The 20114-nt window shown below is 35.9% G+C and overlaps 1 protein-coding gene across 1 annotated transcript in view; it reads right to left on the minus strand.

Moving 5' to 3' along the window:
- The window catches only part of LOC149240593 (importin beta-like SAD2), a 90356-nt gene that overhangs the window by 1758 nt on the left and 68484 nt on the right, over nucleotides 1-20114 (minus strand). The gene's annotated exons all lie outside the window — the stretch shown is intronic.

Consider the following 20114-nt stretch of genomic DNA (forward strand, 5'->3'; position numbering starts at 1 on the left):
TACTATCCAGTACAACATAATACTACTATTATCCAATACAATCTATAGCTCAACAACCACCCAATAAAAGATTAGAAGTAAATGACTGCACAAAACAAAACAACATGTTCCCTCCCGAGATGCACCAGGCAGTACTCGCAGTGAGCCACCAAGGTTGAACAAGACACTTGTTCAAATTTCAAGTTCAAAAGCCTTGCAGGACAATTTTTCCCTTTCTTCTAGTTTTCATAACTATGCTAGTTTTCTAGAGCGTTTTTTATACTTGGTTAATTATTTTTTGCTTTTTAGCAATTAATAATTACCTAAGTTTTTTTCACTCGTACCTCTAAAGCTGGAGTACATTCTAATGGCTAGGCCTTAGTGGTGTTGTCTAAGTCAAAGTCAATGTATTTTACCATGCTACTCATTATCCAGAGTCTTACAGAATTGCATTTAGGTTTTCTAGGTTTTTCTATAATAAAAAAAAAATCCGGCAAACAGGAATTTTCCTTGCAAAATTTATGTAATAAATAAAAAAACGGTACTAGGAGGTGTCATATGCCTTGGGGGTACTCGTTTTCTAACTCAAAAACTCACTTTACCTTAGTAACCCTTTTTTGAGAGAAAATATTGATTTTTCCTCATGAAAATTAATTACTCGCTCAAAAAGGTGAATAAATTAATTTTTTCCTAGTTACAAAATTCCTCTTTTTTTAAATTTCAAAAAAAAAAAATCCTCTTTTTGTAAGTGAAGAGTTTCCTCGTTTTCTAAGTGAAGAATTTCCTCTTCTCTAAATGACGAGTTTCTTTGGAAACTATTCTTTGTAAACTCCTCCCTCTTGGTCTATAAAACAAAGCACTCTACTCCATTTCAAACAAAGTTAGAGAGTAAGATTGGAAGAGCTTTGCTAGCATTTGTAATTGTTCTTATCATATGGAATAAAAGGCATTGGAGACAAATAATGGTGTACAACCTTTGTGTGGATGCTTGATGTTTAACAAATGAGGTAACCTTGCTTTGAGTTTATATTGTTTTAAGCTTTATTATAGGCTTTTGAAAGGGTATTGTTACTGTTGTCGCGCAGATTGACACGACAACGCTCAGACCGGGGGGTGTCACTCTGATCCCCGATCCCTCCGTTTAAGCCTGTCTCCCGCGGCTAAGGGGGGTAGTCCCTGTGAGGTGATGAGACCAACTGTCGACCAGTTGGTTGGGAGACACGAGACACGATATGAAAAAACACCAGATAGATTTGATTAACTTAGCAGACCAGTGCCTTAAGAGATTGTGGTTAAAACGATTACTTGTTAGATGATATATATTATAGACACATAAGTCATGAACAGCAATCATATGTCATCACAAGATACCAGCTAAATCACAATGCTCTTAGAACGATATCCAGCAACTGAAAATTTAGAAAAGATGAATGCTTTAAAACCACCACAAGAGTCATGAATCATTAACCAGATATCATATTCGTATCTCGACTTAGATCTCAGCATAAAAGATGATAATTCCCGAGAATAACTGGATCTGGCAAACGAGAGAATTTTCCAAAAAAAAAAATTATTTTTTTTTTTTGACAAAAATAAAATTCTAAATCTAAAATTCTAAATTTTTTAAAAAAAACTTTTTATTATTTTCTATATATATATTTTTTTATTTTTTATTTAAAAACAAAAATAAAACAAAAATTAAAATCCCTTTAAAGTTAAATCTAAAAAAATTAAAATCTATTCTAAAAATCTAAAAAAATTTACTATACAAAAAGATAAACCTAAGTTTTAAAAAAACTAAATAAAATCTTTTTTATTTTTTATTTTCATATAAATAAAGTCTATAAAAAACAAAACAATTAAAATCTAAAAATTAAACCAAAGTTAAAATAAAAATTTAATTAAAATCTAAATTGCACTTTACGCTAACGCTTTCCTATGGCTAATAAACAAAATCGATTTTCAAATTTTCCTTTTATATGTTATCCCGCAAATCTATTTATTTCACATTTAAATCAAAACTTAAGGGAAGTGATAAAAATACTTACCTTGATGAACCACGCAACATCCCTCAGCGAAATCTGTGCGTAAAACGATGGCGGATACCTGGTTCTTCAGCTGCTCGGTCATGTCAAACGCTGCCTCGAAACACGCCGTTTTCCAGACTTTAACATCACGCAGAGGGATATGAAAGGCCTGAGGTGCGTGATAGTAATTTGTTTGCAGATCTTCGACGGTGGACAAGGAGAACTCGATGCCTGGTCTGTTCCGTCGAGCAGTCACGTTTGAAGGCTGATGCAAAAATGGCTACCAGAAGTCCACAAGACCGAGGCGTTAAAAACAAATACGCAGCGTTTAGTTTGCCCTACGTTTAATATACCCTGGCTATTGGAGATTACACGCACTGCAACCTCTTCCGCTGGATGCGAATCACCTTACCAGAATCACGTGGCCCAAAAGACAATCGAGGACACGCAGGGAGAAACCATGGGATTACAGCTCGACTAAGACGGTTACATAAATCCGCTTGATACTTTACCTGTTGGCGGTTTAGGTGAATACGTCATGCCAAAAACGCATGCTTTCACCTCACGCTGATTCTGGCGCTTGCACGTTTCAGAACTCGTCAATCACTTGGCCCATAAAAAAAAAAATTTAGCATGTGTATCAAATGTCTGTGGGACGTTCAACAGTGATTAAAAAAAATGCGTGGGTATTTTCCTTTTGATGGCCAACATGCGTGTTTTCATACGCTGTATCGTTTAGAAACTTCTGCTCTCTGTGTGTGGGCATACACAGATTTAATAACCAGAGCCTGAAATCCTTTTCTTCACTGGCCAGCAAGCAATATTTTGCTGCGTTTTTATTTTGAATGTAAATAGAGCCGAAATTTGATCCCTGTTTACTGAATGAATGCAAATGCCAGTACAACAGTTGAAAGATGGCCACGATTGTAAGCACAGGATTGTTGTAATCTGGACAGCCGCGAACTCCTGAAAATCTGATCTTGATGAAAACCATGTACACGAAAACAAAACCTAATGAAAAATTTGAAACCCTAGATCAGAAAATTCTGAAACCCTAAGACAACTGATTAATTTACAAATTTGGCCCCTTCACAGCCAAATTTAGCAATAAGAACAAGAATATTTTAAAGAAATAAAGCTTTCAGATTTTCACTGTGAATGACTTCAGAAAATCTCTCATGCAAATTAGAAAAATAAACCGAATGATAGACCCAAGATCAAATCCAACTGGGCTCAGCAAAAAATGCTTGCGGGAGTTGGCTGGTTCAGCCGAGAACTTCCCCGAACGCCCACAAAATTCCTTCAGAAAATGTTTTCTGCACAGCTCAAAACAACTGTCAATAAAGAGGGCAAAAATGCTGTTAGATCTCAGGAAGTAATGGAGATACCTGCCATTACTTCAGAAACCCTAACAACACCCAAACCCTAGCAAGTGAGCAAGATACCTGTACTCACAATACTCTACAAAAAAGCTATTATTAATGGCTGAAAATAACATATGCAGAAAATTTAAACAATCTCACAGCATTTCAAGAGAGTAACACCAGCAAGATATGGACCCCAAAGTCTTCTTTTATTAACCAGAAACAGATTTACAAGAGAGCTTCTTCAGTACAAGACTCACAGATCGAATGATCTGAAATGACCACCTAAGACCCTATATAAAGGAAATGATCCCAACGGCTAGTTCGAATGATCCATGTAGAAATGATCTCGACCGTTGATGAGGATCAAGACATCTCTTGATCTCATCCGTCGATTTATTCACTTAATTTTTTATTATTATTTTTTAAATTTTTAAAATCTCTTATTATTTATTATTTTATTATTATTTTTTAAACTTTTAAATTTTTTTTATTATTTATTATTTTATTTCATATTTTTTAAATGGATCATCGAACTAAACCTTTGAAAACATCACCTAGGACCTAGGACTTAGGACTCACGAGGGGATTTAAAACATTTTCAACCCTCAAGACACATTTCATGATGACTTTTTACAATTTACATCTCAAGGGGACAAACCCACTTAATACAGACCCTCACAAAACACTCAGTTCTGCGACACAACTATAATCTAGCAGATCAACACACTAGGATTCTCCTAAAGTTCTAATGACAAAATGCATCCCGGCTTTGGGGTCAAGTTTGAAGGAAAACTCTGCCGATCCATGGATCGGTGAGACAAAAAACCTTCCGGGACGTAGATTACCACTAGAAAGTTAGGTCCACCTAGGCAATACACATACACGACTCATGTCTGCTAAGATTATTTACAATTCATACATGCAGACTGGGTTTACAATCAAAATGATCAAGCTGCTGATGACTGCAGGATGGCACGGACACGCTGATCAGGTGCTGCCCTTTTCTTGCAAAGAAAAAGGGGGTGTACTGCATGGGTAGTTGACCGGTAGAGGTCAACATCTGGCTCTACTTGGGGACACGTTGCTGCTTGCAGGAATGTGAGAATCCAGAATCTGCATCCATACAACACAAAACAAAATATAAGTAGCGTCCGTCCAAAAATCATCATATAACATTAAGCACAGGAAAGATATGAGCTCTTCATTTATTAACTATCTAAAGCAGAAATGAAAATGCGGAAAAAGAAGGAGTAGGGTTAGAAATACGATACAAAAGATGCCCCATGGCATCAGATGTGTTCAATATAGTGCATACTGAGCATTTGCCTGCTTTCAGGCAAATCTGTCGGCTGCTTGTCGGATGTACCATGTCCAATTTTGCATAAGGTAGGACTCTTTCCTATCCGAAAATCAAGCTGCTCACGGCCGTCTGATGCATCAAATCTTCTTCTTATTTTCTTTCTCTTGCGCTTTTTCTTTCTGGCAGGTTGAATTATTAATGACCTGGAACTTTCTGTTTCAAAACTATCAGATAAGATCTGCGTGATATGTCCTTTTTTATCCTGCATCTGATCTTTATCATTCTTAAGTCTATCTGGATCACCTTCAATTAACCATCTTTCAATTGAATCAATAACCTCCTCAAAATAAGATGGAGCTTGTTGCAGCAAATGAGAAGGCTCCTGATCTGTTGATGTTCCCTGGTTTCTCTCATTTTCCAATTGCTGAAACCTTTGAACCTGTATTCTAATGGCATCCATCTGTCTAAAGTGTTCAACCTTTATATTACCGATTTGTCTGGCATGATGTTCTTCCATGTCTTTTATCATTTTATTGTTCTTTTCCTTTATGTCCATCAAGTAATGCTGCATGAAATTCATTTCTTCTTTATGATTCGCTTGCATGTCAGCCAACTGATTATTATGGTTGAACGTCATGATAGTCATTTCCTCTTCCATAGTTGATAACTTGTTTTGCATAGAGTCAATTTCCCTATCATGATCAGCTTTCATGGTCACCATATTTTCCTCTAAGACTGACATTTTGCTATGCATGTTTCCAATTTCTGTTTCATATTTAGTTTTCATGGCCTCAATTTCTTTAGCATGGTGACTTTGCGTGACCTCAATCTCCCTATTACGTTTTTCCAGGTGGGTGCATAAAGTTTTCACATCATTGACATAATTAGTTTGATTGATTTCCATATTTCTTACCAGCATCATTAGGTCTCGTATAATTTGCTTTTGCTCTTCCCTTTCATTGTCATTTGTCCCTGATTTTTCACTATCATGAACTTGATCTGCAATATTTCCGGTGGATGACACATTCTGACATGATGAATCGTCTTGGGATCTTTCAGCTGGACCTCTTATCAAATTACTTTCAATCTGTTGCACAATTTTATAGGCAGAAGGCAAGCTGTTTGGACTATCATATCTATCTTTAAAATCATTGAGAATGTCTTGTAAAGAAGTGAAAAAATCATTAGGAAAATTATTAAACCAATTCAAGGCATCACCCTCTAAAGAATGGACAAATAGACGCATCTTGAAATCTTCATGATTATATTGAGGAAATCTACAATATAAGATCATTACACAAGTAAACCTATTTAAATGCTGTTCAACAGTGACCGAATCACCACCCGAGAACTTAAATAATTTACCAACGGCCTCTTTCGGAAGATCATGGAGATTATCAGTAAAATGACATGGTTTAAATGAATAATCCATGATGAACAATGAAGGATCAAATGGATGATAGAAAGAGATTTCTGCTCAAGAAAATTAAGAGATGAGAGAAGTGGAGTCGCCACTTGAACAATGAATCTGATTCTAGGATCCAAAAAGTAACCACAAGCAGGTATGAGGAAAGCTTCTTGTTTGGAAAAACTAAGAAAGTGGAGTCGCCACCCAAACGAAAAACAGACCGAAGAGATGCTACTGATATGGCGAAAAATAAAGCAATAAAAGATCCAAATGATAACCCAAAAGGTTGAATTTGCCAGCTCAAAATGAGAGATGAGAAAGATGATAAGGTGAATGTCGATGAAACTCCAGGAACAGAAAAACTCTATCCCCGACAACGGCGCCAAAAAATGTTGGCGTTGCCGGCTCAAACGAATGATAGAAAGATGAACGATGAATGATTAAAAGTCGTTGAAACGCCGAGAAAACAAATTCCCCGGCAACGGCGCCAAAAAATGTTGTCGCGCGGATTGACACGACAACGCTCAGACCGGGGGGTGTCACTCTGATCCCCGATCCCTCCGTTTAAGCCTGTCTCCCGCGGCTAAGGGGGGTAGTCCCTGTGAGGTGATGAGACCAACTGTCGACCAGTTGGTTGGGAGACACGAGACACGATATGAAAAAACACCAGATAGATTTGATTAACTTAGCAGACCAGTGCCTTAAGAGATTGTGGTTAAAACGATTACTTGTTAGATGATATAGACACATAAGTCATGAACAGCAATCATATGTCATCACAAGATACCAGCTAAATCACAATGCTCTTAGAACGATATCCAGCAACTGAAAATTTAGAAAAGATGAATGCTTTAAAACCACCACAAGAGTCATGAATCATTAACCAGATATCATATTCGTATCTCGACTTAGATCTCAGCATAAAAGATGATAATTCCCCAGAATAACTGGATCTGGCAAACGAGAGAAATTTTTTTTTTTGACAAAAATAAAATTCTAAATCTAAAATCCTAAATTTAAAAAAAAAAAAACTTTTTATTATTTTATATATATATATATTTTTATTTTTTATTTAAAAATTAAAATCCCTTTAAAGTTAAATCTAAAAAAATTAAAATCTATTCTAAAAATCTAAAAAAATTTACTATACAAAAAGATAAACCTAAGTTTTAAAAAAACTAAATAAAATCTTTTTTATTTTTTATTTTCATATAAATAAAGTCTATAAAAAACAAAACAATTAAAATCTAAAAATTAAACCAAAGTTAAAATAAAAATTTAATTAAAATCTAAATTGCACTTTACGCTAACGCTTTCCTATGGCTAATAAACAAAATCGATTTTCAAATTTTCCTTTTATATGTTATCCCGCAAATCTATTTATTTCACATTTAAATCAAAACTTAAGGGAAGTGATAAAAATACTTACCTTGATGAACCACGCAACATCCCTCAGCGAAATCTGTGCGTAAAACGATGGCGGATACCTGGTTCTTCAGCTGCTCGGTCATGTCAAACACTGCCTCGAAATACGTCGTTTTCCAGACTTTAACATCACGCAGAGGGATATGAAAGGCCTGAGGTGCGTGATAGTAATTTGTTTGCAGATCTTTGACGATGGACAAGGAGAACTCGATCCCTGGTCTGTTCCGTCGAGCAGTCACGTTTGAAGGCTGATGCAAAAATGGCTACCAGAAGTCCACAAGACCGAGGCGTTAAAAACAAATACGCAGCGTTTAGTTTGCCCTACGTTTAATATACCCTGGCTATTGGAGTTTACACGCACTGCAACCTCTTCCGCTGGATGCGAATCACCTTACCAGAATCACGTGGCCCAAAAGACAATCGAGGACACGCAGGGAGAAACCATGGGATTACAGCTCGACGAAGACGGTTACATAAATCAGCTTGATACTTTACCTGTTGGCGGTTTAGGTGAATACGTCATGCCAAAAATGCGTGCTTTCACCTCACGCTGATTCTGGCGCTTGCACGTTTCAGAACTCGTCAATCACTTGGCCCATAAAAAAAAAATTAGCATGTGTATCAAATGTCTGTGGGACGTTCGACAGTGATTAAAAAAAATGCGTGGGTATTTTCCTTTTGATGGCCAACATGCGTGTTTTCATACGCTGTATCGTTTAGAAACTTCTGCTCTCTGTGTGTGGGCATACACAGATTTAATAACCAGAGCCTGAAACCCTTTTCTTCACTGGCCAGCAAGCAATATTTTGCTGCGTTTTTATTTTGAATGTAAATAGAGCCGAAATTTGATCCCTGTTTACTGAATGAATGCAAATTCCAGTACAACAGTTGAAAGATGGCCACAATTGTAAGCACAGGATTGCTATAATCTGGACAGCCGCGAACTCCTGAAAATCTGATCTTGATGAAAACCCTGTACACGAAAACAAAACCTAATGAAAAATTTGAAACCCTAGATCAGAAAATTCTGAAACCCTAAGACAACTGATTAATTTACAAATTTGGCCCCTTCACAGCCAGATTTAGCAATAAGAACAAGAATATTTTAAAGAAATAAAGCTTTCAGATTTTCACTGTGAAGGACTTCAGAAAATCTCTCATGCAAATTAGAAAAATAAACCGAATGATAGACCCAGGATCAAATCCAACTGGGCTCAGCAAAAAATGCTTGCGGGAGTTGGCTGGTTCAGCCGAGAACTTCCCCGAACGCCCACAAAATTCCTTCAGAAAATGTTTTCTGCACAGCTCAAAACAACTGTCAATAAAGAGGGCAAAAATGCTGTTAGATCTCAGGAAGTAATGGAGATACCTGCCATTACTTCAGAAACCCTAACAACACCCAAACCCTAGCAAGTGAGCAAGATACCTGTACTCACAATACTCTACAAGAAAGCTATTATTAATGGCTGAAAATAACATATGCAGAAAATTTAAACAATCTCACAGCATTTCAAGAGAGTAACACCAGCAAGATATGGACCCCAAAGTCTTCTTTTATTAACCAGAACAGATTTACAAGAGAGCTTCTTCAATACAAGATTCACAGATCGAATGATCTGAAATGACCACCTAAGACCCTATATAAAGGAAATGATCCCAACGGCTAGTTCGAATGATCCATGTAGAAATGATCTCGACCGTTGATGAGGATCAAGACATCTCTTGATCTCATCCGTCGATTTATTCACTTAATTTTTTATTATTATTTTTTAAATTTTTAAAATCTCTTATTATTTATTATTTTATTATTATTTTTTAAATTTTTAAATTTTTTTTATTATTTATTATTTTATTTCATATTTTTTAAATGGATCATCGAACTAAACCTTTGAAAACATCACCTAGGACCTAGGACTTAGGACTCACGAGGGGATTTAAAACATTTTCAACCCTCAAGACACATTTCATGATGACTTTTTACAATTTACATCTCAAGGGGACAAACCCACTTAATACAAACCCTCACAAAACACCCAGTTCTGCGACACAACTATAATCTAGCAGATCAACACACTAGGATTCTCCTAAAGTTCTAATGACAAAATGCATCCCGGCTTTGGGGTCAGGTTTGAAGGAAAACTCTGCCGATCCATGGATCGGTGAGACAAAAAACCTTCCGGGACGTAGATTACCACTAGAAAGTTAGGTCCACCTAGGCAATACACATACACGACTCATGTCTGCTAAGATTATTTACAATTCATACATGCAGACTGGGTTTACAATCAAAATGATCAAGCTGCTGATGACTGCAGGATGGCACGGACACGCTGATCAGGTGCTACCCTTTTCTTGCAAAGAAAAAGGGGGTGTACTGCATGGGTAGTTGACCGGTAGAGGTCAACAGTTACCCAGTAGGACACGATTTTTCAAAGCTGGTTATTTGTTAAATCTATTTGTTGTCTTACATCTTGGTATTCAAGATTATATGTGCTTCTAGTTTGATTGGCATTTCTTTTTACATTTCATATGTAGGAAACACCTATCTCTTAACAAAGTTTCTTAGCAAGAATTTTTTGTAAACTTTACAGGCACCTCGGTTCAGAGAAGTGGATCACTTTGGCTAGATGCTCTATTAACTTCAAAGTTTAGTATTCAAAACCGGCCAGATCGAACCGTAAACCGGTCAAACCGATCGGTTCATTATCCTAAAGCATCAAACCAGTTGAAATACCGGGTTATCTAGTCAGCCCCACCGGTTTTTTGGTTTGACCGGCCATAAACCAGCTGATTATGACAAAACCGACTGGTTTTCCCATAAATCGGTCAATTCCATCATAAACCGATCGATTTATTGCCAAGTCAGTCGTGGACCCCATGGGCACCTCTTTCTTGGTTTTTGAGGTGGTTTTGACTCTTGAGGGAAACTAGGGGTTGTTTCCCTACAAAAAAAAAGCCCCTCCAAGCCAATAAAGGGATGTCTCCCCTCCCATTTGCCTCAAACATCTCATTTGGTGTTTCTGTGAGCTTCATTGGGAGCTTGGAGAGTGTTGATTTTTTACTAAAGTAGTCATCATGAAGGCTTGGAGTTGGACTTGGAGCTACATTGGAGTTGTTAGTGGAGTTGGTATCTTTAAGACGAGGCTAAGGGAGCTAGTTTGCATTTCCAGGTAAGTATTTTCACTTGAAAAAATCCATATTTCAATGTTGTCCATGTATTTAATTTTTTTGTGTTCTATCAAATTTCAATTGTTAGTTTTCAAGTCTTAAATTTTGTAGGCTAAACATGCCCCATTTATTTTTGTCAACTTTATCTTAGGATTTCCATTTTACTTAGCTGCAATTATTTTTTTAATTGTAGATTTCTTTCATTTGCAAATTTCAAATATTTCTAGCCACCATGCCTCCAAAATCCAATGACATTGCATGGGCTCATTGTAATATGATTGATGGAAAAATGATCTACAAATTTTGCAATAAATCTATTGGGTGAGGGGTATTCTCAGGTTGAAACAACACCTGGCTGGGATAAGAGGCCAAGTAAAGCCATGTCAAGCACCAATGGAACTGATAGGAGATGTTAGGGTAGAATACCTTGCGAGGTTTGAGACGTTTAAGGAAAATAATGCTAGGGATAAGGCTATCCAAGAAGAAATTGCAAGGAAGAAGGAAATTTTACAAGCCATGAGAGATGGTGGGTATGATGATTTTCAAATTCAAGACTCCTCTGTTAATCCCACTTCCTCCCAACCAAGTCTAACTCAACGTCAACCCACTTTGGATGACCATTGGAAAAGAATTTTCTTTTCAATATATTGTTAGATGGTGGTATGATGCAAATATCCCATTTAATGTTGCTCGCTCACCTTATTACCAAGCTATGTGGGTCTCTGTTATAGCTGCAAAAAGGGGCTTCAAAGGCCCTACTGTACATGACTTGAGGGGATCTCTTTCGCAGAAAGAGGTTTTTTTGCATCGATGAGTATTTGACAAAGTATAATGAGTCAGTCATGGACCAAAACAGGTTGTTCCATCATTTCAGATGGATAGATTGATGGAAAGAATTGCACTATCATTAATTTCCTTGTTTCTTACCCTCAAGAAACCTTGTTTTTGAGATCAGTTAATGCATCTGATAAGGTGAAGGATGCAAACCATCTATTTGAGCTTTTAGAAGAGATTATTCGGGCAGTGGGGGAGGAGAATGTTAATAGATCTACAACCACTCATGGGTATTGAGCCTAATGATGAAAAACATTGGGGGCAAAGATCTTGTTAGGCCTGCAATTACGAGATTTACAACTCACTTCCTTAGATTGCAATGTCTCAATTATCAACAAAAAAACTTGCAGAAAATGTTTTATTCTGATGAATGGACTTCATCTTAGTGGGCTCGTAGACAAGATGGCAAAGACACCAAAAAGAAAGTTTTTGACAATTCCTTTTGGAAAAAATCTGCAGAGGTTGTGAAAATTGGTTTTAAGGTGTTATAGATGGTGCATGGGGAAAAATTGGCCATGGGCTACATCTATGAGGCTATGGATTAGGCAAAGGAGTATACACAAGCAACTTACAAGGATAAATTAGCTAAATATGGGCCTATTTGGGAAATCATTGATAACAGATGGAACAATCAACTCCATCGTCCTATACATGCAACCGAGTATTTCCTGAACCCAAAGTATCATTATAAAGCTCGACTAGGACATATGCAAATTGGGGAGGTCATAGATGGGTTCTACAATTGCTTGGAGCACATGGTCCCTAACCATTCCGACCAATTGGAAATACCTAAACAACTTACCCTTCTCAGTATGGCAGTAGGTACCTTTGGCAAAACTGGCAAGAGATATGGATCAACCAGGTAAGCAAATCCAATTTGTTTTTCATTTGAAGTTCAATTGTTTACAACGTAAATTGTAAATACTTGTAAATAAGTAATGAAATGAACTAACTAATGTCTTTTTCTTAACAACACATTGGTGGGAGTCATTTGACAGCCAATGACCTCAATTGCAAATGGTTGCAGTTAGAGTCCTCATCCAAACTTGTAGTGCTTCAGGTTGTGAATGCAATTGGTTTATTTTTTAGCGCATACACACGAAGAAGAAAAAACACTTGCAACATAAATGATTAAATATTCTTGCCTTCGTGCAACACAACTTTCGACTAAGCTAAAACCAATTGATGAATAGAAGACCTGATCTAGATCCGATTGTGTTGGACAATATTGATCCAACATCAGAATGGGTGAAGGAGACTCGACCAACTGAATTTGATGTTGATTTTGATATTCACATGGAGTTGGAGGGTTGATCCCAATGGATATCTGGTATCGCTATTGGAACCAGAACCAGTAGCCAAATCAAGCAAAAAAAACAACCAATGGAAGGCACTAGTTGTGTAGTGCAACCAACTCGTGCTTCCATTAGGACTAGTTTTATTGCTACGGGTGCTACTACTGAGGTTGTAGATGAGGCTAACGCATCCTCAAACTTTGCTCCAAATGATGATTATGTAGCTCCTATTGATGATCTTGTGTCTAGTAGTGTTTATGAGTTTGATAATGATGAAGAGTGATCATGTTGATCACTGATATGTAGACTTGCAGTCTTGTAGTAGGTCAATGGCCCTGTTGATCACTCATGTGTCAACGATCCTATAGCAGAGTACATTTTTTACGGTCAGAGCAGTCAGAAGTCTAGATAATCATCATCACCCTTCAATAAATATTCAGAGTTATGTAATCCAAATTCTGCATTCCTTAGGGGCCATTATGTAAAATTGGCTCTAGTATGTTATAAAGCCATGTAACACATCTAGGTAAACTTATGATTTTTTCTAGAGAGTTTCACTCTAGGGAGTTCTCTTTCCTTTGCTAATTATTTGTGCTTTTCAACTACAAATAATTGGTAAAAAATTTCTCCCCAAAATACCCCAAAGCTAGAGTGGGGCTTGCTAGTGAAGTCTTAAGTGAGTCCTACTGTAGAGAGTCGATGTATAATATCATACTAGATCATGTCTAAAATATTGCAAAATTTGGTTGTCTAAAGGTAAATTTTTAATTTTCAAAATTCCCCCTTCTGAATGGGATTTTTAGGTAATATTTTGAAGTAAAGATGTAGAGAAGTGTTGTCTATAGAAGTTCTAGGGGGTGTGAGTACTTAAAATTACACCTTAACCCCTAAACTTTCTATCTAGACATACTTTGAGGGCGGAAAGATATTTATAAACCCCTCTAGAGTCATTATTTTTATTTTCTGGCAAAAATGGCAAAATAATTACCCAGAAAATGGCTAGAAAATTAAAATGAGAGAAAAAGAAAATTATCTCCGAGTGAAAAATATTTAAAAAGAATGACCAGCAATTTCCAAGAAAGGAATCTCCACAAATCAAGCAAGGAAAAATCCCAGAAAATTCACTGAGCCAGAATTTAAAAAATTAATAAATAAATATTTATTTATTCAAGGAAAATCAAATTTTTTGTGCATGTTGGTTAAATTGAAGGAGTAAATTTCGAGGAAGAATATTTTTTGGGTCCGAGATCAACTCCATCTTCAAGGAATTCGAATCTCTTCTTCCAGATCAAGGGACAATATTATTTTGACACGGATCAAGCATTCAACTAGTCGTTTTATTCCAGGATCAAGTCAAATTTGTGCAACTCATGGGACCTAGCCATTTTCACTTGGAGAGGGATCTAGATCTCTCATTTTTTCTATAAATTGAGCTCATGCTCCTCATTGTAAACCATCTTTGGTCAGTCTCTGATAACTGTAAATGAGCTCTTGGCTCTGGAAGCTCCACATTTTTTTAGTAATATAACAAAGTCTTTGGGGTTAATTTTGTGGTATTCTTCTTCCACGGATATGGTATGATTTTTTGATTATGTGCTTAATATTCTACTGGTAATAATTTTAATTGTTATTTCCATTAGCTTTCATAGATTTATTGGTGTATAGTTATCTTGCACTGGTATTTGGGTTAGAGAAATATTCTAGATTTGGACGTATTTAGTGGATTTTCAATTAAATCCCTAGGACTTCCTCTTCATTATATTATCTAACCCCTATGGATCTAAAAAAAATCTTGTAGTGGTGTAGAAACTATTTTGAATTAGATGCTCTACTGGTTTTAAATTAGATCTTTGTTATTTCACTTGCCATTGGTGGATCTTTTATTTGCACAGGTATACTGCATTAGTTTTTGAGTTAGGAGAAAGACTTTAGAACTAGCGACCCTAGTGGGTTTTCGATTGAACCCCTAGGCCTCTATTTCATTGTGTTATCCGCCTCCTTGTGATCTAACAGATTTTATTTTCAGTGTGTAGATATCTCAAGCTTGAGGGGTCGTTGTCTGCTAAACTAACCAACTCTTGAGCATATTGTGGAAGAACCCACATTATAACTTTCTAAAGGCTTATCATTCGAGATTATTTTTGTTGCAAGAGTTTCTTGGCTTTGGCTTCTGATATAATCTAATTCTAATCTAATTTTCTCAATTATTATGTTTCTAATGAATAGATATGTTATTTCGAGAGCTTACTTTTGTAAATTTGTAAATAGATCTTGTATATATATATCTAATCCATGTAAAATAATTTCTTGTATATATATTTTGTGCTTTTTATCACTTGTTCCTTACAGATCTAAAGAGACGGATAAGGGTTTGGCATAGATCTTTGTAGGAATTTTTCTTGTAGGTGGATCCTCTTCAAAATCAAAGGGAAAACAATTTCTTGAGGGCCAAACCCTCATCTAGCTTTGATGACTACGGTTTCATTATAGATTGAAATTTTTGAGTTGTCTAGGCCTTTCTCTTATGGCCGCAAGGGCTTCGAGACCCTTCCTCACATCTCAGCCGATTTTTTTTAACAAGGCTTCCAATCACAAAAAAATTGTAAATGATTTTTTTTTCTCAAATTTTTCTAGGGGTTTCACCTTAAGGTTTCAAAGTTTTTTTTGTAGATCCATAACATATATGTTTTTTAGTGAAGCCACTAGCCCCAGAAAGCATTTCGTTTAGGTTCTATTTGTTTATTGCGACTCAAGGAATTATTGCAAATTTATCATAGAGGGCCGCAAAAATCCACCAACCCGCAAGCATTAAAGAATTTGACCTTTTCCTAAGCATGGAAGTTTTCAACTTTAAATTTTTGCTTGAACTCCTTTGGCTCAGAGTTCAAAGAGGTCGTCCATACTCCTGGCCACAAGCAATTTTTGAGGAAACCCTCCTCAAGTGAGGGTTTTCTTTTGATAAGATTTTAATTTTTTGCAGCTAGCTTTCAACATCAATCTGGGAAGGTCTGTCCTCAGGATCTCGAGCTGGAACTTACCATTAAATTTGACGGAGAGTCATACTATAAGGCTTTGGTTTAACTTGTAAAAAAAATTAAGGGAGTCGTCTACCCTTGAGCCTCTTTTCCTACAAGGTGGAGATCCCATTAGGGCTACTACTACATAACCCTAGTGCACAACCTTTTTGGAGCCTTGACGATTGCTGCTAAAATCGAAACTTTTTGGGCCATCTGCACTTCTAAAGTCAAATCTTTTTTTTGGAAAAGCCACAAGCCCTACAGGAGTTCATCTCTTCATTACGCGAGTTCATTTGGACGTCAAAATCTATTAAGCGAAATTATTTTGAGGTTCAAGAATCTAAAAATTTAATTAGCCACAAATATTAAAGGAATCAAACCATTGTGATTATTTCCTTTCCTTTGGATGTATGACAAGCTTGGACGAAATATAATTTGGAAGGGAGAGTGAAATTATTTTTGAGGAACATCGTTTTCATTTTTGGGGAAATTTTCTTATTAAAAAAATTGTAAAGAATCATTATAAAATTTTCCCTCATTAATTCATTGGTTAAGGGAGTTTTGTCATAAACTATTACGATATCATTTTAAAATTTCTCTTTTCCATATTAGCATCTCAAGCAGAGGATATTTGCTATTAAAGTTATTTTTTTTGTAAATCCTCCTTGGAGACATTAAACCCTCTCTCTTGTCTAAAGAGGGCCTTTGTAATTTTAATAATAAAGGCATCTTTCTTTAAGGGAGCTTGAGATTTATTCCCATGTTATCCCACCTCCTTATTTAAAAGGGAGGATTTCTTGTTTCTTGTTTTTTCGTTTCTTTTCTTCAGTCTTTAGATCTAATTTGCTAACTTGTCTCTTGCATTTCAGTGGTATAGTTTCATTTTCATGCTCATTGCATCTTAGATCTAGTCTCTTGAGTTGCATCATCTTGTTAGATATGAGATTCATTATTGGTTATTTAATCTAGTTGCATTTGAGTAATTCCTATCATCATTTTGTTTGTATCTTAGATTTAAAGTAGTATTTTCTTATTTTCTGACTAGCAATTTCATTTGTCATCTTTTACTTGTGCTTTGTGATATAATTCTCACTTGGTTTAATTGTCATAACATAATATAAGTGAAGAAGCACCCTTAAGATCACTAATAACTTAAGGCATTTGAGTTCCTTGTTTTTCTGACATTTAGATCTAATTATCATTTCATTCATTTCTATTTTTTCGTTGAGTAATATTTGCTTCATTGAATCATTGAAGCATCTTGCTGAAATCGAATCTCATTGAAGCATTTGCATTTTCATCTTAAATTTAGACTTTGAATGTCATATAGATTAGACTTGCATTCATCTAACATTGTCATTTCAATTGGTTATTTGTAATTGGAATTGTGGGCTAGTCATTTACTTACAAGTTTCACCTTATATCCTTGTGCTTGACAATTTCATGATTATCATCTCTTGAATATTATATCAAGGATCTTCTACTTGAAGTGCAAGTTTCATCTTATTGCAAGTTGTATTTCTAATCTTGTCGCTCATATTTCTAGTTGCATATAATCTGGTTTCTTGTACTAACCTTGTCATGTAGCATTGTTGTTATTGTGACTTGAAAAATCTACTTGCAAGTATCTTGATTCATATTTGAGCATTGTTTATAAGGCATTGGTCTATCATCTTATACATCTTATGATTGCCATATTGATCTTAATCGAATCTATGTCATATACATTGCTCACAGATATTCATACTTGCTCTAATTTAATAATCAAGTTACATTAATAATAATTGCCTTGCCTTAAGTCTCCTTGAACTTTTGCCTCTGTTGAGAAATCTATTAGGGCAGCATATAAGGGTGATTTCTTTTTTAATTTGATAACTGCGTGTGATTATTATTAAAAAAATTCTTCTTATTAATATGTTCTTGTTCATCAAACAATTATCAAATCATAAATAATGAAGATCACAAGAGAACAGATAGACACAAGATACAGGCTCCATCCCATGGCAAAACCCCGCCAAGGATAAAACCCAGAAATAATTCTTCTCCTCATAGAATCAAACCAAATGATACATTCAAGACCTCTGACCAAGACCCAAGACATTCTCCAAGCACCAAGTCAGTGTTCCAACAAAGTCCTTCCAAAAGATCAAAGTCAACGAGGGTCACACCCTTTCTCCACCTTCCAAGGTCATCTTGCTTCCTTTATTATGTGTCTGCAATATTCACTAACAAATACAACCAAACAAAATATACAAAGACAAGAGCATGAAGTTGATTTTATCAATCTAGAGTTATCATTACAAAAAGTGTGCAGCAAGGGTTTTGGTTGCAAACCCTAGATATCCCATGACCTAACCCTTGTTAAGGTTTACTTTGAGCGGAAACTTCTACACCTAGAGTTTTTGACATACAAGCCATAGGTTTCACTTATACATCAACCCTCGCTAGGGTTTTACTACATATCCTTGATTCTATCTAAATCCCTAGGAATCAAGAGCTATGGCTTCATAACAAATAATAAGGATTTAGGGTTTTCACTTATCTAGGATTTTCAAATCCAAGCTCCATCCAGGGATTACGAACCCTAGATACCAAAAAATTGTAAAATTGAATTCAATTTCTTTTCAGTTCTGTATACTAAAGAGTTAATTATAAAACCCTAGAGATACCATGCCTTCTATTTATGAGATTTTGTTGATATGCAAAAGGATACCTTAAATGTTAGGGATTTCTATGTCAACTTTGCAAACATTATATGCATGATATGATAAAAGTATATGTACCTTTTTCGATTTTTACCTTGTTCATTTCTACAAAGACTTTTTACTATCAACTTTCTTCATTGAGCGCACCTTTAAAGGATTGAATCAATGTTTTTCATGAAGCCTTGGCCTAATAAATTGTGTGTCAAACACCTATTTCAGATCAACTTTTAGCATAACAAGGTGACTTGGTATGTCAAGGATACAATTCTCTCATACTCCATTGTCATACGATTTGCATTACTATCTTGATTTTTCATCACTTTGCCTTACTGTAATTTGTATCATTGTCATTATTGTAATATCTTCGCACCACGAAATCATAGAGGACAAATTTTTTAGTTTAACTCAAATGGTCCTTAGCAAAGGTATTTCAGAGATGTAGCTTGGGTCATAATCACTGGGTTACTGTCATTTGTATAAAAGAGGGTAGAACTCGTATCTAACTTCAATCATATGGATAAGCTCAAGACTACAAGGAGACTCGGCTCCATGGCAGGATTTCCCAACCTACTCCACTTCTTGCTGAAGAGCTTAATACGACTGCAACAGAACTCGGGTTCTTGGGCAAAGCTTGACCAAATTGTTTCCTTATAATTTGTCCTTCATTAGGTACTAAGATTTAGTTTTGAGATTATAATGTAGGTTCACAAGGACTCAGATCCCTTTGAAGACAAATTTTTGGGCTTCCAAACTTTCTCAAAATTTATGAGGCTCGGATATGACTCTTTCTTGCTAGACAAAATTCATCTAATTTTCAGAACTGTTTCCAAATCATATCTCTTCCAATGTGGTTCTAGAACTATGTCTTTCCTGCCTTTCAATGTAGATTCAAGTCTCTTTTCTGCCATCATGCTTCTAGGAGAAAACAACATGGCAAAAAGATGACAGTGGATTCAAGTTCGGCCATTCATATCTTCAAAACTTTGGGCTTTTCAAAAGAGCCCAGAATTGTGCCTCAATGATTTTAGTTGTTGTAGGATTAAAGCCACAGGTCCTCACCAAAGCTTCTTTCAAAGAATGTCAATAGTGACACTAGCCCTCTTCTCAACTGAATTAAAGAACATACCTTTGGATTTCTAAAGAGACTTGGATCTTTTACTAAGCTCTCCTCGGACTCCTTGTCTGCTCAAAAAGGCTTGAAGGCTTAACACAACCTTAGATCACTTCAAGATAGGATTGCTTCCATTAGTTGTTGAAGGAGGACTTTGTAATCATGATTACTAGGGCTTGCAACAAGATACTTCTTCTCCATTCTAACAATCCCTTGCTCAATGGAAACTTGACAACTTCTCTTGTGATTGCATTCCTCCTCTTGCTTGGGCTTGTCCTCACCTAACTTTGGTACCATGTTAATTTTAGCTTAACATGCTCTTTTCTTAGGACGGTTACTTTATTAATCCATTAGCCCATTATTATTCCATTAGCAATCACATTAATCAATATCATATGACAGTAACTGATGAAAGACCAACAACCATAAATGCAAAAGACAAGCCAAAACAAGAGGACACCACAATTTAGGCTTAAAG

The sequence above is a fragment of the Pinus tabuliformis genome, chromosome 8, assembly GCF_031772625.1.
Source record: "Pinus tabuliformis cultivar Carrire ecotype Pingquan chromosome 8, CPIR1, whole genome shotgun sequence".
Taxonomy (NCBI): domain Eukaryota; kingdom Viridiplantae; phylum Streptophyta; class Pinopsida; order Pinales; family Pinaceae; genus Pinus; species Pinus tabuliformis.